The following is a 22,891-nucleotide window of genomic DNA, read 5'->3' on the forward strand; positions in this document are numbered from 1 at the left end:
ACAGCAACAGATTCCAAATGCAAATAGCACACTTGAAATGAACTCTGGACCTTTTATCTGCTCATTGTAATTGGGATAATGAGGGAAAAACACACACCTGGCCATGGAACAGCTGAGAAGCCAATTGTCCCATTACTTTTGACCCCTTAACAAGTGGGAGGCACATATGCAAACTGTTGTAATTCCTACATCGTTCACCTGATTTGGATGTAAATACCCTCAAATTAAAGCTGACAGTCTGCAGTTAAAGCACATCTTGTTCGTTTCATTTCAAATCCATTGTGGTGGTGTATAGAGCCAAAAATGTTAGAATTGTGTCGATGTCCCAATATTTATGGACCTGACTGTATATTATTTATTGCTTATGATAGTATTAAGCAGCTGATTTATGTATTCATTCATCATCATTTTATCCAGCACTGCATATATATGTTATGATTTTAAGAGAGTGGTGACTGTCAGTCACTGCTCTCTGCTCTGCCCAACCCCCCGCCCCCCGTGCTCACCAGAGCACTGGGCTGTGAAATGGGAGGGAGCATGGCTGACTCCCAGCGGCTTTCTGAGGGGCTGAGCCAGGTGCCGCTCCGGACTCTAGGGTGGATCCTGTCTTTGAAGTAGGGATTTTTCCCCAGCCTGGACCGGCTGAATGATGTCAGCCAACAGTGGGCTTTAGATGTAAATGAGTTACAGAACTGCGAAATGAACTACACTCCTGTGATCCACAGGAGAAGTACAGCCAAAAGAGCCTTAGCTGTACTTCTCCTTTAAGCCAATTTTAAGCAATTTGTTTGCAAAGCAAGTGTAAAAATGGAGTTGCTTTTGTATGAACAAAATACAATGTGCATTTTTTTCCTTTAACTGGTAGCTCATAGCAACATATTTGTACCCTTTTTGTAGCACAATTTATAAAAGAGACAAATCTAAATAGATGTTATTGTTGTAACAGCCATTCTTTTAAGCTCTTTAGCAACTAATGTACAATGTCATCCACAAAGATGGGATTGTAAAAGACAGATGAGTCAAATCAAATGAAAGCTAAGCTGCATATAACTGTAGCTGGGGTCATTAAAGGCACCATATTATTTCAAAAGTTTATTGATTTCACAAATATTATTCATGAGTCTTTAGAAGATTGTATAAACTTACATGAAAGATTATTGAATCATGAAAAAAAACCTTGGGGATTTGTTTCTTCAGGATTTGTGCAGCCACCTAGCACCTTTCATTGAGCCAGCCTCATTTGTCATTTGTTTCAAAGGCATATTAAAGTTTTTACTGAAAGAATATTTGATAGCACCACACCCAAAGAAAATAGTTCTCCCACTCTTAGTATTTGTGAGGAAGCAAACAAAGAAAAATTGTTATATGGCGTGCTTCTTAACAGCTGGTTGCTGAAGCATGTGGTGAAGCATGCCATGAAGCTTTTTTTTTAGGATCCATACAGCTGCTCAGAGTCCAGGGGTAGACTGATGACTCATGGGGCCCCCAGGCAATAGGGGATCATGGGGCCCCTGTGTCCTTTCCCAAACTCAAAAAAGCCTATGAAAAAGGTACCAGGGACATCTCATGGGGCCCCCTACTGACCCCAAGCCCTCGGGCAGTGCCAAATGGTCAGTCCGCCCCTGTCAGAGTCCATCACCTATATCATCTATAATATCTAACACTGCAAGCCCTGATGAGGCACTTCAACCCCCTTGAAATGTGTTGACTATCTTTTCAGAATTTTGCTGGACTGTTTAACTGAAATAAACACTTTTGGACACTTTGAATTATTCTTCTGGTTTAAAGCTGAAGGTTTTCTAGGGCCCTTCTCTGCAGCTGAGCTGCCTGCTTAGTGCAAATTCACTACAATTAACCTACCCCACAGCACACAGTGCAACTGAACCTTTTCTGGGGAACCAGCATAATCCACCAATCTTTATTGATGGTTTTAGTCATGCATGTGAAAGAGATTAACCAAATAAAAATAAATCTTACTGATGTGTGTTAAAAAAAATTAATTATTATATTTATGTATTTCTTGTGAAAACGCTGTACATTGGGTAGAAGTTTTCAAACTAAAGTTTGATTTTTAATGATAGGTCCACTTTAAGCAAAAATTGTTCCATCTTACAAAAAGGAAAATGAAAGCTTGAACGGTGGTCTGTGGGGCAACATAGAACAACTCTTGTTTAAAACAAATTATAAACAAGGCCATCTTTTCTAGACATTGTAGTCTGTTTTGGAGTAGCTATTTTATAATAGGTCTTCAAAAGATACAAGCAACGACAAATAGCAAAGGCTAGGTCAAGCCCAATCAGGAAACATACCATGACAACAAAGGCAAAGACAAGGTCAGAGAGAGCAGAAAAGGCTGCTGGTACAGATCAATAGTCAATAACAGGCAGAGGTCAGCAAGGGGAATACTAATAATAACAGTAACTGTACTCACAAGAACTCATCCTACTAGTGGAGTATAATAAGGTTGTGGCTCTGTGGACAGACTGTGAACAGGAACATTGCAAGTTAATGTCATGACATGTACTCTATTAAAACAGCACATCAGTCACCATCTTGTGTACCAGCAAACTACAGATAAGAGCAATGCCAGGAGGCTTATGAGCCATTAGTAAAATGGGCAGGCAATGGGTCAACATAAGCTAGTCATTTCTTATGGGTGACACTAAAATGGCATTAGGCAATATTTGATATATTAGGAGCTTTGCAGTAAAAATTAGAACGCAGCATTGAGCATGAATTACAAATGCTAAAACCCATTATCTTTACACATACAGTATATTGTGTTAAATATGGATTACACTGAAAATCAACATGTCCCCATGAGATTTAAAAAGAAGCATTTAACTTTGAATTCTAGCCAAGTATTATTGAAATAAGTGCCTAAGAACATACATGTGCAGTTAATGAGTTAAAACAAAAGATAATATTTTCAAGGATTGTGTCTCAAATGAGCAAAGAGAAACAGCAAAATAGTCCACCTGTGCTTACATATTGATTTGCTTGAATATTATATTGACATATGATTATTTAAAACCTTAAAAGCTGAGCTCCAGGCAGCTGAAAACACTAATTCCTGCAGATATGCGTTTATAAAAAAAACTTGGTATAAGCCCCTTGCAATCCCCAGTACAGCAATGATCAGATTGAGAGAGGTGAAGAACACCAAATAAAATTATTGAGTTCATAGCTGAAATGTAAATATCCAGCTCATTACCACAGCAATAAAATGATAAATTTGTGTTTTATATTGCGTATCTCTGTGTGTATATATACATACACACAGTAGCAGGAGATTAGTGTTGCTAGACTGTTGGTTTTGTTGGTTTTTACCAAAGCTCAGGGTGTTGTTTGCTTAAGGCTGTTGCAGGGGCATGTTCCTCAGGAGATAGTGTGATAGGAAAGGATACTGCTGAGTTATACTGTAAATATTTATGTCTCTCTGGAAAATCACTAGGTGGTTTATTCAGTGGTGCATTCTGGGAGAGGATATAAATATTTGAGATGAACCTCCAGAAAGGTCTTTTGCCCTTGCCTCCTGGGCTGTTGCTAGAAAAAGGAATCTGTGTTTGAGGCTGCTGCCTCATAGGCCTTCTGCCTGTGGAGGGAGAAGTCAAGATTAGGCCAGAATTTGGAACCTGAAGGATTAGCACTGTCTTGAGGGAGGGTACTTAACCACTTGAGCCCCAGAGGATTTACCCCCCTTAATGACCAGGCCTTTTTTTGCTGTTTGGCGCTGCACTAATTCAAATGATAATTGCGCGGTCATGCAATGCTGTACCCAAACAAAATTTACGTCCTTTTTTTCACACAAATAGAGCTTTCTTTTGGTGGTATTTGATCACCTGTGCGCTTTTTATTTTTTGCGCTATATACAAAAAAACCACGAAAATTTTGAAAAAAAACAATATTTTCTACTTTCAGCTATAAAAAATATATCGTAAACTCAAAGTTAGTCATAAATTTAAGCCAAAATGTATTCTGCTACATGTTTTTGGTAAAAAAAATCCCAATAAGTGTATATTGATTGCTTTGTGTGAAAGTTATAGCGTCTACAAACTATGGTATAGATACTGTAATTTATGCCTTTTTTTGCTATACAGCGCTGCACTAACTCAAATGATAATTGCGCGATCATGCAATGCTGCACCCAAACGAAAATTACGTCCTTTTTTTCACACAAATAGAGCTTTCTTTTGGTGGTATTTGATCACCTGTGAGCTTTTTATTTTTTGCGCTATAAACAAAAAAACCACAAAAATTTTGAAAAAAAACAATATTTTCTACTTTCAGCTATAAAAAATATATCATAAACTCAAAGTTAGTCATAAATTTAAGCTAAAATGTATTCTGCTACATGTTTTTGGTAAAAAAAATCCCGTGCATTAGCGGGCAAACTGGCGCTATCTAGGAGGGGCGCTAACACTATCGGAAGTCACCAGTGACACTAATACAGTGATCAGTAAAAATCTGTTCACTGTAATCAATGACACTGGTGACAGGGCAGTGAAGGGGTTAACTGGGGGGGAGGGGGGCGATCAAGGGGTTAAATGGGATTTCTGGTGCACTAGCGGGCAAACTGGCACTATCTGGGAGGGGCGCTAACACTATCGGAAGTCGCCAGCGACACTGATACAGTGATCAGTAAAAATTGGTTCACTGATCAGTGACACTGGTGACAGGGCAGTGCAGGGGTTAACTGGGGGGGGGGGCGATCAAGGGGTTAAACGGGATTACTGGTGTACTGGCGGGCAAACTGGCGCTATCTGGGAGGGGCGCTAACTCTATCGGAAGTCGCCAGCGACACTGATACAGTGATCAGTAAAAATTGGTTCACTGATCAGTGACACTGTTGACAGGGCAGTGAAGGGGTTAACTGGAGGGGGGGGTGATCAAGGGGTTAAACGGGATTACTGGTGTACTGGCGGGCAATCTGGCGCTATCTGGGAGGGGCGCTAACTCTATCGGAAGTCGCCAGCGACACTGATACAGTGATCAGTAAAAATTGGTTCACTGATCAGTGACACTGGTGACAGGGCAGTGCAGGGGTTAACTTGGGGGGGGCGATCAAGGGGTTAAACGGGATTACTGGTGTACTGGCGGGCAATCTGGCGCTATCTGGGAGGGGCGCTAACTCTATTGGAAGTCGCCAGCGACACTGATACAGTGATCAGTAAAAATTGGTTCACTGATCAGTGACACTGGGTGACAGGCAGTGAAGGGTTTAACTGGAGGGGGGGGGTCGATCAAGGGGTTAAACGGGATTACTGGTGTACTGGCGGGCAATCTGGCGCTATCTGGGAGGGGCGCTAACTCTATCGGAAGTCGCTAGCGACACTGATACAGTGATCTGTAAAAATTGGTTCACTGATCAGTGACACTGGTGACAGGGCAGTGAAGGGGTTAACTGGAGGGGGGGGGCGATCAAGGGGTTAAACGGGATTACTGGTGTACTGGCGGGCAATCTGGCGCTATCTGGGAGGGGCGCTAACTCTATCGGAAGTCGCCAGCGACACTGATCAGTAAAAATCGCTTCACTGATCAGTAACACTGGTGACAGGGCAGTGAAGGGTTAACTGGAGGGGGGGGGGCGATCAGGGGGTTAAATGTGTCCTAGAGTGTTCTAACTGTAGTGTAGTGCTTGTGTACTCACTTTTTGGATGTCTTCTTCTCTGTCTGGAACGGAATGTGTCCAGGCAGAGAAGAATGACATCATATCCTGCCCTGTGTATGTCAACACAGGACAGGATAGGACAGGGACCGATCATGTGATTTCAGCCAGAAATCACTGGCTGAAATCTAATGATTGATCCCTCCTGGATCAAATAGTGTCACCCGCGGGTCGGCGGGAGCGCACGCGCGCGCCCCCTGCCGGCGAAAGTGTCGGGAGCGCGGAACCCGTTTTAAAACGTGGTTTTGCGCTCCACTGCCGCCCTGCACACGTATATACACAGTGGCAGGGCGGCAAGCGGTTAAGGAAGAGTGAAGCCAGAGCCTTTTTGTAGCACCAGGGTAAGTCATTTCACTGCTGAAGAGTGTTCTGGAGAGCTGGGTATAATCTGCTGCCAGAGGACATTACAATAAGTTTTGTGGCTCAAAGGTATTTGTGTTGCCTGTAGCTGCTTAACAGTCTGAAGAGTACACATTGACTGTTTAAGTCTAAAGGATCTTATTCCTGTAGAGACTGCTGCTAGCAGAAACATTTGGAATCATTAGGAACACTTTTTGGGTATCCTGTGCCCTAACCTTCTCTCTTATTGAGCCTTAATAAACTAGAGACCAATTTATTCCACCCCACAAGAAGTCAGGGATTTCCTGCTGAAATTTGAAATGTTAGTCCACTGTGTCATTGGGGGGTTCCTCATCACCTCCCAGGGGAATAGAGGTGTTACATTTTTGGCACCCAACATGGGGCCTGGTGAGATGTGTGTTGCAATTACCCATAGCAGCCTACCCCAAGTACTGAAAACTTTGTTTGAGAACATGGGGACTGCCCTGTGAAGCATAAGTATTAGTACCATACAACAGGTGGGAGAACACTGGCCCTTGTCACTTTCACCTGTGTGTGAAAGGTAAAAACAGACTCCAGGGGATGGGCTGTTTGAGCCTTTAGTGGGAAGTACCTGACACCAATGTTTCTAGAGAGGAAGGTGGAACTGCTGTGTGAAGTCAACCTGAATGTATTAGAATGTGAGAGCTGCATGTGAAAGAGAAAGAGACATGGTAAATTCTCTATTTACCACTGCTACTTTTCTCTATCTGGGAAGATTGGGCTGGAATGTATTTGACCAGGCATCACTGGCAGCCTGCCTGTCACAGGGGAGAGTACCTTCATGGACACAGGATTGTGACTACAGTAATGTGAATGTCTGGCACTATGTTCCATGACTGGATAAAAAGTAATGGTTATTATCCGTAGGACCTGCCATACAGTGTTGACAACGATAAGTGTATGGAGTTGCTGTCACCAATGCGGAGATTTCCTGCTTAGTCTGTCATTAAGAGTTCTATAGGTGGACTGCTTCACTGAAGGTAATACAGAGGATCAACAGTCACTACCAACACTGTCCCTTTCCTCTGCAGAGTACATCCAGCTTTCTTCTGCTACTCACAGACTAGGATACATTAGGGCCTCCCATGGCCACAGATGAAGACTATAAGAGAGCATAATGGAAAATAAAGAACTAGAAAGCTGCCTCACCTTCAAGAAAGTATCTTATGGGACTGGTGAGGAACCCCCCCCTCCACAAATATGGACTCAAACTGCACCCTGGGCTTTGCCATCCATCTAAGTGTTCATTCCCCCATGCCCCATCACTTGAAGTTCCACTTGTTGCACCTCCGCTCACCCTGTTTAGCAACCAGAGTTATCAATGCTGCTAGTGCAGGGGATTCCACTCTAAGGGGAGTGAGTTATGTTCTGGCTGAGTTTGATTTGAGACCCCTCTAATATTCAGGAGAAGATAAAGATAAACTGAATTGTGTGTCCCTAGATAATATGTGGGCTGGCAGGGAAGAGGACAAGAAGGACTGAAGGATTGGGAGGTCCCTTCTAATGTTGTCTAGGTGTTTTTCCATGAACCCATAGAGATGCTGTCAGTGTTACTTCTGGAGAATTTTTCCTGTGTATCTGCGTGTTACTTCAAAGGGAGAATAATGCTGATTCAGAGGAGTTTAATTTCTGCATAAACTGGGACTCTTAATGCTCCTGAGTGTGTACATAGTTGTAGCTAAAAAAAGGTGTGCTCTTTTTCCAGAAAAGATCGACATGGGCCAGTACAAGTACAGCAAAATTCAATGTCCTGGAGTTTCTGAAATATAAATATTTATGTCTCTATTGAAAATCAGTAGGAGATTTACTGTCAGTTCTGCATGCTGGGGGAGGATATAAATATTTGTAGTGATCTTCTAGAAAGATCTTTTTGTTTTTGCCTTCTGGGATGTTGCCAGCATGTCAGACGAGGTGTATTGTTGGGGGTTACTCCCCGGGAAGAATAAAGCCAAGAGAAGGCCTGAGTCTGAGAACTTAATGGCTTAAAATATAGATTTCCCTGGGGTCAACAGAACCCAGGGATTTTTCTCAGAATGTGGGACAGTTGTGGGAAATCAAGGGACTGTTGGGAGGTATCCAATACTTTTTACAGATAGATGAAAAAAGAATACCATGTATGGCAGTGCCATTAATATCTCTTTAGCTCTTGGGTCTTTAAAATATTATCTGGTAACCCTGCCAGGAAGGTTCGGGCAGTTCCTGTTGTGGGGAGACATCCCTGTCTCCAAACTTATCTCCTAGATTGTCAAATGAGCTTTTAGGAAATGGAAAGTTCATAGGGTGCATCTGCCATGGAGACTTTAAGTTTGGAGATGACAGCTGGTGTGCATTATAACTGGAAGCATGCACTGGGCAGCACTTCTAAGAGTATGAAGCAGACTATAAGGTGAAGAAATAAGAGGACAAGAAGGTGCTTCTAAGTGCAGTAGATCCAGGACTTTAATAACAATGGTTAAAAACACAGGAGTGGTGAGAATAACAAGTTCATCAATAAATGCTGCTGCGGGGCTCTTGTCACTGATTATCAACCCACTATGCTGGTCAGCAGCTGCAGGGGGAGCATGATGCCAAGATGGCCTCCGCTCTTCTGGGACTGCTGGAACGCACACTATCCACGTGGAGCGCAAAACAGGAAGTGAAGTCAAAAGGGGGCGGTGATACATTTTAGAGCATGAGTGGGGCACTCCTTCTTAATGACCAAGCCCAAGGAGTGGTAGAGCCACATAAGTAGGGAGAGGGGGCGGTAATAGGGTGGCACTACAGTGAATGTACATGCCTATGTAATTAAAATGAAGAATGACAACACGATATGGACAAAACAAAAACAAAATAAGAGGGACAAATGGGTAAACTAACTGAATAGATGATGGATGAGAGGACACTGCTCTGGACGAGGAGGGTGTAATATGTATGATACTGAAAAATATGAAAACCCTAACTGAAAAACTAATGGGGATTTACCTCCGGAGAGGACCTGTACTTTTGTTGATGTCAAATACACTTGCTCTGATTGGGGCTTTTGGACCGGGAAATAGTTTTTGTTGTGTTTTAATTGTGGATTTGTGGGTTTGTCCATTTGGCACACCTCTGCATCTCTGATTAAGGGACTCCTCCCTCTTGGATCCAATGTTCATGGTTCTTACTGGCTTCCTACAAACTTATGGTGCCAGCATTGGAATTATATGGCTCCCTGAGCAAGCGGGCTATTGTCCAGCGAAACGCGTAGGAGAAACAAGTGACGTACCAATTTGGAGCTAATATGCCAACTATGGTTCTGATATCATTCTGATATCATTTAAGGTCATACCTTGTAATGTTATGTGTTGAATCTGTTTGTTATAAGCACTACATGCCTTTTATGATAAGCGTTGTGATTGCTCTAATATCACTACCACAACTGTGGTTTTAATTCTGTCAATAAAGTTGCACTTTTTATACCTTTTGGGTACATTTTTTGGTATGGTGCCTCTGAAAGCTCCATTAGTTTTTCAGTTAGGGTTTTCATATTTTTCAGTGTCCTGTTAATAAGGGGTGTGGCACCATTACAATCTACCAACAAGGGGTAAGACCTTATTATGGGCCTCCCTCTCCCCCTCCCTCCATTACTAATATGTTTGATAGTGAGTTACTGTCCATTGGCAGTAAAGTATATGAGAATGAGTTACTACACAGTGACAGGATCCTCCTCACTAGATGGCAGTATTTGAACCCAATGACACATATAAAAATGTATATAGATGTATATAGAGCAATAATTGATGACTATATATGACCACACATAGCCACTACTAGTATACTCATCAAAAAAGATGGGAATGCATAAAGATATATGTTTGCATATAAAACATTCATTCCTGCCTTTATGCATTCCCATCTTTCTTTGACGAGGTCCAAGTAGAATGAATGTACAACATTTTAGCAGAATGTTTAAAAAAAAGTAAATCTCTGATGTTTTCACTTTTCATGAATTGTCCAGCATTTGGTCTAAAAGCAGCCATAGGGTTTGCACACTAAAGGGATTGTAGCTGTATTAGTGCACTTGCAACAGAACCAATTGAGTGCTGTCCATGATACTTTTTTTATTTTCACTAACAAACAATTTTTCAGGACAAGCTTTCGGTGTATGTCCCCTTCTTCAAGGTCCAAGCAGTACTCATTCACAAAGACAAAAAAAGACAGAGATTGTCTTTTTTTAACATTCTGCTAAAACGTTGTGTATTAGTACTGCTTGGACCTTGAAGAAGGGGACTAGAGATGAGCGAATTATTCAAAAATTCGATTCGGCTGATTCGCCGAATTTGCGGAAGAAATTTGATTCGATGCGAATTTATTCGCTGCGAATTTAACTTATTAAAAGGGTTTCTAGGCTTCAGAGAGCCTTTATATTAGTGCAGAACACTGTACCTTTAATTTAAATGCCCTTGGAGTCTGCTGGGGAAGAGAAATAATACTGTCAGTCAGTATGACATGCAGATGAGTGCCGTCGATCTTAGAATCACCGCACACTTCACTCATTTGGGCAGTCACGGGGCACGACGAAGAAGAAGAATGAAAAGAAGAAGAAGAAGAATGAAAAGAAGAAGAAGAAGAAGAAGAATGAAAAGAAGAAGAAGAAGAATGAAAAGAAGAAGAATGAAAAGAAGAATGAAAAGAAGAAGAATGAAAAGAAGAAGAAGAAGAATGAAAAGAAGAATGAAAAGAAGAAGAAGAAGAATGAAAAGAAGAAGAAGAAGAATGAAAAGAAGAATGAAAAGAAGAAGAATGAAAAGAAGAAGAAGAAGAATGAAAAGAAGAATGAAAAGAAGAAGAAGAAGAATGAAAAGAAGAAGGAGAAGAATGAAATGAAGCAGAAGAAGAATGAAAAGAAGAAGAAGAATGAAAAGAAGAATGAGAAGAAGAATGAAAAGAAGAATGAAAAGAAGAATGAGAAGAATGAAAAGAAGAATGAAAAGAAGAAGAAGAATGAGAAGAAGAATGAAAAGAAGAATGAAAAGAAGAATGAGAAGAATGAAAAGAAGAATGAAAAGAAGAATGAGAAGAATGAAAAGAAGAATGAAAAGAAGAATGAAAAGAAGAATGAGAAGAATGAAAAGAAGAAGAAGAAGAATGAAAAGAAGAATGAGAAGAAGAATGAAAAGAAGAATGAAAAGAAGAATGAGAAGAATGAAAAGAAGAATGAAAAGAAGAAGAAAAAGAATGAAAAGAAGAAGAAGAATGAAAAGAAGAAGAATGAAAAGAAGAAGAAGAAGAAGAATGAAAAGAAGAATGAGAAGAATGAAAAGAAGAATGAAAAGAAGAAGAAGAAGAATGAAAAGAAGAAGAAGAATGAAAAGAAGAATGAAAAGAAGAAGAATGAAAAGAAGAATGAAAAGAAGAAGAAGAAGAATGAAAAGAAGAAGAATGAAAAGAAGAAGAAGAAGAATGAAAAGAAGAAGAAGAAGAATGAAAAGAAGAATGAGAAGAATGAAAATAAGAATGAAAAGAAGAAGAAGAAGAATGAAAAGAAGAAGAAGAATGAAAAGAAGAATGAAAAGAAGAAGAAGAAGAATGAAAAGAAGAATGAAAAGAAGAAGAAGAAGAATGAAAAGAAGAAGAAGAAGAATGAAAAGAAGAAGAAGAAGAATGAAAAGAAGAATGAAAAGAAGAAGAAGAAGAATGAAAAGAAGAAGAAGAAGAATGAAAAGAAGAATGAAAAGAAGAAGAAGAAGAAGCAGAATGAAAAGAAGAAGAAGAATGAAAAGAAGAAGAATTCCAGTACAGCAAAAAGTGTATCTGCAGAGAGCTCCGCTATTTCTGACAGTTCTCTGACAGTTCCTTCACATTTACAGCGGTTGAAACATTGTATCTATTTGTTTCCGAATAAAAACATCTGTATCCTAAATGGAAACAAATAGATACAATGTTTCAACCGCTGTAAATGTGAAGGAACTGTCAGAGAACTGTCAGAAATAGCGGAGCTCTCTGCAGGGATACTTTTTGCCGGCTGTAGAATGAAAATCGGCCGATCGGGAAAAATTTGATTCGCGCATCCGAAGTTTGCTAATTTTCGGATTCGGTGCGAATCGAATTTTTCCTAATATTCGAAACGAATTCCACTTCGCCAAGTTTGATTCGCTCATCTCTAAAGGGGACATATCGCGAAAGGTTGTCCTGAAAAATTGTATTTTAGTGCAAATAAAAAAAGTATCACAAACAATACTCAATTGTTTCTGTTGAAAGTGCACTAATATGACTACAATCCCTTTAGTGTACAAACCCTAAGGCTCCTTTTAGACTGAATGCTGGACAATTCATGGAAAGTGAAAACATCAAAGAAAGTTTCAAGAAATAGCCTGCTTACTACATTATTTTCTCATTATGACTCTTTACACACATATACCTATACCTAATCTGAAGTGTATGTGCATACAGAGTAAACCCAGCCATACATGGACTATTAATGCTATTTTTTTATGTTTTCAGCTAAAAAGACTAAGCTAAGAAGATTTGAAAAGGAAAAAGTTACAGTTTTTCAAACAAAATACTTTAAAACGTAGGTGGTTCTGTAGCTCAGCACTTAAATATATAAGTGGGTGTATAATTATATGATCTCTTAACAGTACTTTGAGTTGTGCAGGAAAATACAAGGTACATTATGCATCTTATGACTTTCTGATGTGTGCTGCATATTAAAAAAATGTGATGTGTGATGTCACAGTGAAGACATGTTTCAATTAGTCCTTTTCTCAGCTAGACATAGTTTAATGGTTCCTAAAGCTCCTTTCTCTCAATGAATTAGTTTGCTAGTTTTTTTCACTTCCTATCACGGTTTTCAAATATGAGTGTAAACTTGCAACACACATTACAATCTCATTGTACAATCCCCTTTAGATTTACCATCCATATTGTATGATGGCATATCTAACAAAGCGTTCAATCTATATCCAATCAAATAGCTCATTGCTGTTGTCAACTCAAAAGAAGATTTATATTGTGCTTAAAGCGGAGTTCCACCCAAAAGGGGAGGTTCCGCTTTAATGCTTTGTCCCCTGCTCCCCATTAAGGATTGGCACCTTTGGGGAGCGAGCGGGGGGCGGGTACCCGAATTTGACAGGTACCTGCTCCCACTTCCGCTGCGATCGCCTATGCGATCGGAAGTGGAAGTTGCCCTCCCTCCCCGTAGTCTTCTGGGACACGTAACAGGTCCAAGAAGACTACCGGACCATTCACAAAGCGCATTGCTTATCGCGCATGCGCAGTGGCCACCTGGCTGTGAAGTCGCAAGCTGTCACAGCCAGGTGTTAAAGCTAAAGATTAAACCAGGACAACGCTGGACCAAGGGACAGGTAAGTGGCTGTATTTTAAAGTCAGCAGCTACAGTTTTTATAACTGCTGACTTTTTATTTTTTATTTTTCAGCTGGAACTCCGCTTTAATCACATATATTTTTCTCTCTTAAAGTAGTTAATGCCAAAACCTTTTTTTTTTATTTTGAAAAGACTTCAACCCTATTAGTTTTTTTACATTTATGCATCCCCATTGGGAGAATTTCTTAAATAACTCTCCCAAAGCTACAACAGGAATTGAGAGGAAATCACTCCAAAGTAATGTAAATCCCTAATTGTCACCAGAACTAGCGTCTCCATTGGAAGGGTTCCCCTCTATACCTAATCTGGCGACAACCCACATTTTGGGATTTTCCTTCACTTTCACTCTCAGTGATAGCGTCACCTGGACAGATGGTGAATTTCCCTAACAGGGACACAGACAGCAATAAAAACCTCCCAGGTGTTCTAATCCCTCTCCATTCTATCCAAAACTAATAAAAAAAAGCTTTGTCTTTAGATATACTTTAGGTGTAACACTCAATTAATATAAACGTCTCCATGTTTTGCCTTGGTTCAACATCTTGAAATGTTCCTAATTATCACCAGTGTAACTATGTGATATCTAGTTTTATATTGGTTTCCAATAATTCCATACACTATATGGGCTGAGAGTAAAAGTATAAGCCCAATTACTTGGGTTGCATTGCATCCTAACACTGAAAGATGAAGAGCAATTTATTTAGGAATTGCAAAAAGAGGGGCACAGATGAAAGCTTCCTGCTAAGGTATTGCTCATTCATAGTCCAGTGAGTAGAGAGGATATAGTGACACAAAAAGCCATATACCTGCAGGCTGTGAATAGCGAAAAAAACTCACAAAACAGACCCCATGGAAGTACAAAAATTTTGGATGGGCAAATAGTTAACATACATGTCATAGCTTTAACTTTGGATTCTACATGAAATTCCAGTATTATAGTTAGCCCCAAAAACATAAAATGGACAGAGGGGCTTCATGACTAAAGGCAGTGAATAATCCCAGGAACATGTTAACATGGTAAGGGGTAGTGTAAATAAAAGAAGTCTTACCTGATTGCGTAGGGTGATGCTGGGAGGTCATCCCAGAAAGGTCAGCTACATAAAGAAATTGATCCTCTCAAACATCTTCATTTGATGATCAGCTAAATAGTATAGAATGTTTTCACATAAAGTACAATCTGAGTGGCTGAGCTTTATCCACCTTTGACTGATCTGATAAGCTTGACTAATCATCTGCACAATATAACCTAATTATATTTCAGAGCTAAACAGATTGCTAGCAAAACACATGTTGTGTCAACGGAAGCAAGAATTGAAATTGTTGTGTAGGAGGTTTGAGCTTTTTTCCCTATTTAAAATATTAACGATTTGTGATTAAAAGTGATTCATAGTTTTATCACATGAGGATAATTTATTATAGAAAGCAGTTTGCATCTTCTTTTTCTTTGCTGTCATTGCAAGTAGCAAAATGTGACTTTTTAGCTGATAGGTAAAATTAGTTAATGATGTATTCAGTGGCTCATTCATTGATTAATTAACCTACAGGTCAGATAACTTTGCAAATCTGGAAAGCAACCTCAGGAGATTGGGAATACTAATTAGTGGGTTTTTTTTTTAAAGTTATCAATATGTCAACTGCATATTATGAAGGTTTATTTTTCTAAGACTTGATCTGTAAATGGTGATTGTAGGAATACAGGACAAAAATGGGCACTCATAATAGGAACATCTTTATATACCAGTAACCTTGTCCATTAATCCTAGAACCAGGGGCGGACTGACAACTCATGGGGCCCTCCGGCAATAGGGGATCATGGGGCCCCTGTGTCCTTGCCCAAACTCAAAAAAGCCTATGAAAAAGGTACCAGGGGCATCTCATGGGGCCCCCTACTGACCCCGGGCCCTCGGGCAGTGCCTGAGTTTCCAAATGGTCAGTCCGCCCCTGCCTAGAACATCCAAGCGGATTTATACTCAGTTGTATGATTTTTTTTTAAATTAAATATATATGTAATATTGAGGCCTTTTGCACACAGGACGTTTTCTTAACTCTCCCAGACGCCTTTCCTCCTGGCAGCAGCCTTTTGGCAAACAAAATGCCTGACGGTTGTAAAAGCGTGTAAAGCGTTTAGGCGCACTTAGCCACGTCAAGCATTTAATTCATTTAATTGGCCAGAAGAATTTATTCTGGCCATTTAATTGAACTAACACTCAATTGCTAAACATGCCTAGTGTTAACACTCATTTAGATGCGTTTACACGTATTTAGAAGCGTCAAGCTTTTTTTCTGCCAACACTCTGCTGCTCCTGGACACAATAACAGTGTTTTCTTTCCTGCCTCTAAACTCTCCTGCCACTAAACTCCTCTAAAAGTTTATGTATTATTTATGGGTTATTTCTGTATTTTTTAATTTGTTGCACAATTAAAATGTGGGCGCTTTAAATATGTCATGCACTTGTGTTGTCCGATGGGGCCGTCCGCGTCGTGCTGGTACATGTGGGCTCATCTTGGATATTTGCCTCTATGTCTGTCCAGCGTTGATGTAGTGGATCCATCGGTACACAGGTTAATGAGCTCAGGAGTCTAGCTATTTAGGAGAGGTTGATTTGTCGTGTGGCCACCCCGTTACGGGGGGTGAAACATGCCAGGAGTGGCTACACAGTAACTGGAAGTGACATCAGACGCCGATCTGGAAGTGAAGTACTGGTTGTGACGTGTCAGAGGACCAGGTGAGACACCAATGGTGCGGCCTGTACACTAGCATTGGTGGCACTGGCAGAGTTTATGAGCAGTGGAGTTGGATGCTGTTTTTATGCACTTGTACTTTTATGTTTGTGAGTAGGTATTACCAATTTTTAATAAAGAGGGAAAGCAGTATTACACTAAGCAAGTCCCCTCTTCTTTTTTAATGAATGGTGTTGGAGAGATATGAGGAAGAATTTGGTTGGTACATCTGAAGAGAGGCAGGGGATTCCACAGTTTACACAAGTGTTCCATGCCAAACATATCTATGAGAGACATGGTGAGTTGGTGAGTGCCTTATCTGAAGGGAGTGGAAGAACATCATTTTACACATGGTGATATGAGAGGTCACTGGGTGGAAGAGGATACATAATTAAAGTGTGGACAATATTTATGGACATTTTTTATTGACTTTAGTCAGTTTATTTATTTTTGATCACCTTTCAGATTTGTTTTTGCACTGGGTGTTTAATCATAACACCTCCTCAAACTGGAATATCATTCTGGTTTGATAATAAGGTTGTTCCTGTAAAAGTGTATGAGTGCATGGATACATAGGCTAACATGCATGGGAGTTCAGAGGCAGGAAAAAGAACAACCGCCAGATGCTCCTTGAAGCAGCTGTTAAAATGTCCATTGTGCATGAGGCCTAAAGGAGAGACAATATACAATATTTATCTAATTCAAAAGAAAGCAGCTTTCATGGCATTTTATGAGAGTGACCTTTAGCATAAGCAAAAGGGAAGACAAAATTGTTGATCTACTCAAACAAACTTTTTGAGTCTACCTCTGAGGCAGCCAGCTGTATCGGCGAAACAGATTAGGAATTGCCCAATACCACACTCCCAGGTCCTACAGTGAACTCTCCATGGACTTCTACCTCAATATAAGTACCTTCATTGGCTATGGATGCTCCTCCTAGTGGCTTTAACTCTCCTACCCCATGCTGTTATGCTGTTATCACCTGGACGGACTGCTGGTCTTGTATTGTGTGCCTACTTCTCACTCACTATGTTCTGTCTGACTTAGAAGATATCTACAAGGCTTTATGCTGCAAGGTGTTGTTTTCCTCTCTCCCTTTTAAAAGGGGATTATGTGGTGGCCATTCTTTAAACTGATAAGTTACTGTATATTCTGATTGCTTACAAGCTATATATGCACTTCTGTGCATTTAACCTCCCTAGCGATCTGATTAAGTCCATATTTCTGTGCTCAAAGCGGTACATTTTTTGCATGGAAATATGTATTTTTTTTATTGTAGGTCTGTAATTTTTAGGAATAACTCAATGAAATCTGTCCGAACAAGAGTCTAGTAAACATCCTGGGTATGTAAAAATGTGAAATGTGAAATCACTGCATACTTTGATTGCTTACAAGCTATACTATGTACACCCTTGTGCATTTAAAGGGACTGTGCCTCAGATAATACCATTTCTTTGACTGAGAAGATACTGCATACTCTGCTTACAAGCTATACCATGTACACCCTTGTTCATTCAAAGGGACTAAGCCTCAGATAATGCCACTTCTTGAATTGAGAAGTTACTGCCTACTCTGATTGCTTACATGCTTTACCATGTACACCCCTGTGTATCAAAGGGACTGTGCCTCTCTTCAACTAATGCCATTTCTTTAACTGAGAAGTTACTGCATACTCTGAGTCAGAGGCGGACTGACAACTCATGGGGCCCCCTGGCAATAGGGGATCATGGGGACCCTGTGTCCTCACCCACACTCAAACCACACCCAAAAAAGCCCATGAAAAGTACTAGGGGCATCTCATGGGGCCCCCTACTGACCCTGGGCCCTCGGGCAGTGCCCGAGTACCCAAATGGTCAGTCCACCCCTGCTCTGAGTGTTCACTAGCTATACCAATTACCTTCAATCTGAGGAAATCCTGATGCTAGTTCATCCACTTTCCAGGGACTGGCTAATCGTCTATCACCTCACGCATACCATCTCAGCCGCTACATATTATATCCCCTAAAGGAAGTGCACTCTCCATCTAACCACCTCTAGAGCATACCTACTTTCAGGAACATTCATCAATACCTTCTCAGCTGAGTCCGTGACCTGATCACTTATGAGGGAGATTACAGTGGCCTACTAGGATCTCCCCTGGATGGTGTCCTACAGCTTGGCGCCTGAGGGGATCACAGGCTTTTCACATATCATTATTTACATCCTCCTCTGGACTACATTTGGTCAAATGTTCAGGATCAGTTGCTGTTGTGACCTTTACGCCTTGTTGTTTAGTGTGTGAGGGAAGTTTTGTTACCTCTTCCTGCATCCTACCCTTTATTACACTAACATTTACGCTAATCTCTATGAATGATTGGTCTAGTGCTGGGTTTATCCTGGCACTTATGGCTGGTCAAATCTGGGTGTAGGAATTATTTGTTATTATGTCAATTGCATTTTTCCTGCATAGAATATGTTATAGCTTACAAATGAGTCATCCAAACAACCACCTTTCAACTAATGAGCTTACCCTTATGGGGATTTACCTACATGGGGCCTGTGGACTGTGGTATGATTTTTTGCTTTGTTTTATACTTTTAATTTTGCCCGTGTTAATAAAGAGGTTTTCGTGCACCATTGATCACCTTCTCCTTTGTTTGAATTATTTTTCTTGAGTGTTTACAAATTCCCCATTCCAGTTGAATCCACAACTAGTCCTTTTTCTGGTAGTTTCTCATTGGCTTGGTGTCTAGGGACTCCCTGAATACATATCTTCGTTTGATCACATTTTTAGGTACCTTGAGGCTTCTTCTTGGAAGTTTGGCATAAGCAAAAGGGAAGTCAAAATTGTTTATCTAGTGGAGGAAGACAAATCTGTACACAAAAACTCCTTAGTATTTCCAGCAAAACAGGCCAAACTTAGTCTAAAAGCCAAGAAAACTATTTGGGGGTGTATTTGCGGATATGTTTTTAAGGAAGATTTTACAGTTGCCAAACAAAATAAAACATACTGCATATATTTTGAACAAAATTAATTTTGTAATAAAATATTATTAAAAATTATTTGAATCTGCAGCTACCATGATTTCCTAAAGTGGTAAAGCAGAAATAAAGTCCACAAATACTAAGATACACCCCCCCACCCCCGATCCCTAGTCTGCACTGAAATCTTCTCCTTGGCTTTTTCCAGATGCGGGGTCTACAGCCATCTTGATTGACTGGTGGGGATTGATGGAACTCCCGCATGTGTGAACCGGCGTTCATTCCAGTATGAAGGTGTGCCAAGAATGTATGCAGACCTGAACATATGCAGCTCTATACACGTTCTAAAGAACACGTACTTTATGCAATATAGATCGTGCCTGCTCACAGTTTTTGATTTTGATCTGTAGCAAGAATTTAAATGTTACTTTCTTTTAGTACAGCAGTCTCGGAGTGTTCTGTACACTGTGCACAGAATTTCCTAGAAACCTAATATCCTGCTTGTGTAAGTGACTCACTGCCAATCGTAGAAGCAGGATATTACAGGCATCCACTACAATAGGAGTTTCATTTCTGGTGATATACTTTGTAAGACTTATCCTTGCTAAAAAAAAAAGATGCACATACTGCAGCTTTATTTATTACATAAAAATACACCAAATTTGCTTAGGTGGCCATAATGAAGGCTGGTTCTCCAATTAAGAGCTCCTTCAAAAGTCTGCCTTCTTAAAAGGAATCCTCAATGGACTACTGTCACCTCCTGACATCTGTTTTTTGTTTTACTTTTTTTTTTTTAAATTGTTGAATGCCAATATTACATTGCAGGACCACACTACAGCTGGGAGCCAAGCATTAGGCTCACGGTTGCAGTGTGGCCCCATTGATCCCAATAGGTGAGTTTGACAAGCTATCTAAAAAAATGTGCAAAAATTTGTCAGCACAGTTATATGCTAATAATATGACCAAAAAACATTGATTGCTGCTAATACATCACCCAGTGTTTTTCTCCACACCTCTACATACATATACCATACATGTATATCTTCAGATTATATCACAAGTGTCCATAAACGAATCCTCCACCAGTGTACAGTGATCTTAATGCTTCCTCTTAGCTTCTAAAGAATCCCATCCAGATTTCACATGTGCCACCCTGTGCTCATATCACATGCTCACCTTGTTTTCTTGATTTTAATAATAAATTAGAGTGGAGTTCCAGTAACACTGTAAAAAAAAAATAAAAGTCAGCAGCTACAAAAACTGTAGCTGCTGGCTTTTAAAAAACAGCCACTCACTTGTCCCTCAATCCCGCTGTGTCGTCCCCCCGCAGCCCATTTCACAGGCAGTCCGGTGTTTATGGCATTGGCATTTTCAGTGTGGGCACCTGGCTGTGACAGCGTGTGGCTTCACAGTTGGATGCCCACTGCACATGCGTGAGTAGTGCTGCACTTTCTGAATGGTCCCATTGTCTTCTGGGACCTGTCACATGTCCCAGAAGACTATAGGGTGGAAGGGGGGGGACAGTGTCTACATCTGATTGCCTAGGCAATCGCAGTGGAAGTGGGAGCAGGTACCTGTCAATTTTGGGTACCCACTCTCTCCAAAGGTGCCAATCTTTAATGGGGAGCAGGGGACTAGTCTTTAAAGTGGAACTTCCCCTTTTGGGTGGCGCTCCAAAGGTCATAACATGCTTTTGGCCCCACCATGGGCTATTAGGCATCTGCTCTCCTTGTGTGTGATATGAGCACAGTATGGCGCATGTGGCACCTGGATGGGATTCTTTAGAAGAGGAAGCATTAAGATTACTGCATTCCGGTGGAGGAATAGTTTATGGACTATTTGGATATAATCTGGAGACTGGACATTTTTGTTTGGTTTTTGTTTATTCATTTGGATTGCACTACAGTACATCTAAATGTAAGAGATTTCACAGGCTAGGTGTCAAATTCTGCAGACCGAATAAAAATGGCAACAGCAATGAAGCAAAGCATCTTAGCCATGGCACATGTACTGTCCCTATCAGGCTGTAATGTTAGAATTTGGCGGGGCCAGGCAGGAGGCGGTAAAACCGCAGCTTAGCCATCTGTTTTTACAGCCCACAGCTGCCTGTATGAACAAGCCCCAAAATATTAAATTTCTGCTCCCCATCTCAGGTCATTGGGCCAAAGCCAAAAACTTGCAAAAGCATTTACAGTTCTGTTCAACAAAGCAGAAAATTGAATAGATATATCCAGCCTACAATGTTGAAAAAAAAAACACTCTCCAAAATATATTTTTAGTCTTAGCTTTTAGCCAGCTTCCACATACACCTACACAATGATGTTAGCTTTGTACTGCAAAAACCACTTGTATGAGTGTCAAAAGGAAGAGACTCTTCAGAGGTCTAAAACACTTGTTTTGACTGAGTAACAATAAGTAACAATGGAAATCATATGGTGTTGTAAATCCTATAAAGAAGCACATAATGAAATCACTAAGTATTGGAATCCAAGGAAATTAGACAAAATTGATTGTGTTTTTTTATATGACTCCTTGAAGCCCAAATCCAACTCTCCCCTTCCCTTCCCTCCCCTCCAAAAAAATAAATAAATAAATAAAACTAGCTCTGCATAATTTAAAATAAAAAGTAGCTCCTGCTGAATTACCACCTCTCTGGTGATGTCCCCCACAGACTTACCCATCTGCGATCCTGTGCCATTCCTCTTCTGTGGTTAGCATCTGGGGGCATGTCATCAATCTGCCCTTTGCACAAATAAAAATGCTGCAGAGAACTATGTCATGCTCCACCACTGGAGGAAGATGAAGAAGACCCACATGAACAGACTTCAGAAAAAGGTTATTGAACACAAATTATTAAATAAACACAGATAATTGGTGCTCTAAGGTAGAAAGCGGGGGGGGGGGGGTACAATAAACAGGGAAGGAGTCTGAAGAGGAGTCCAAAATCTGCATTCTACCCCCCTCTGGATTGTTTTCCGTGTTCTGTAGGACCATTGGTGGACTGTACAGATTCTGTTTTCAACATAGGCGGGTATTGTGAGGTAGGATTACTAGAGGCTCACTCATGGGAATTTAAAAATGTTAAAAGTCTACCTACAAATTAACAGAAATATGCAGAAAACTTTATGGTGAAATATACCCTGCACCCTGTTCTTAATATTTCCGTTCTGCTTTGGCTTTGTACTTATTACATAAAGCCACGAACAGTATCTTGCTTCTGTTTTCCAGCTCTACTTCTTTTACTAAATCAGATGTTTCTGTCTGGCTCTGCAATTAAGTTACTGCTAAATGTACTGAAGCGTTTTTCCTAATCATGCCAAAGGTTTTGCTGCCACTAAAGCCTTAGGGTAGAGAGGTAAAGTCAAATCCAATTTGACTTTAATGTATTTAATTACTTAATTCTAGAAATGATGCATTTGGGGGATAAAGCTAGGAGATATGTATTACTGTGGAAATTTTATTTCAGAACCTCTGGCAAAGCTGACAGATATCAATTTATTTAAGCTGCACTTTTAAGAGTGATAAGCAGTTATTTTCTGACTTCTAATGCAACTTTTAAGGTATTCTGCTTTATTTTTAAACATCTTAAGCTGTATTTTTCTCAGCAATATGCAAAGGAATCTACGTGCATTAAATGTGTAATGGGTATAAAATCTGGAGCAGAGTTTCAAATTCACAGGGAAGCAAAAATGGCAGCCAAACTCATTTAATAAAAATATTTCTTATGTTCTGCTTTATAAGGTTGACTTACTAAACGCAAAAAGTCTTGACTTTGCAAGGGAAGTTGCACTTTGCTTAGTGAATGAGGTGAAGCT

General features: G+C 40.3%; 1 long non-coding RNA gene across 1 annotated transcript in view; it reads right to left on the bottom strand.

Annotated features, from left to right (window-relative positions):
• Positions 1–14,671, bottom strand: part of LOC149464766 (uncharacterized) — a 108,208-nt gene extending 93,537 nt beyond the window's left edge. The window contains exon 1 of the long non-coding RNA XR_016312309.1: positions 14,444–14,671. This is a non-coding gene — a long non-coding RNA (uncharacterized LOC149464766). The remainder of the gene's footprint in view (positions 1–14,443) is intronic.
• Between the last annotated feature and the right edge of the window lie 8,220 nt (positions 14,672–22,891).

The sequence above is a fragment of the Staurois parvus genome, unplaced genomic scaffold (genome assembly GCF_062004578.1).
Source record: "Staurois parvus isolate SC_StPar_1 unplaced genomic scaffold, SC_StPar_1.0 ptg000147l, whole genome shotgun sequence".
In the NCBI taxonomy this organism is placed as follows: Eukaryota; Metazoa; Chordata; class Amphibia; order Anura; family Ranidae; genus Staurois; species Staurois parvus.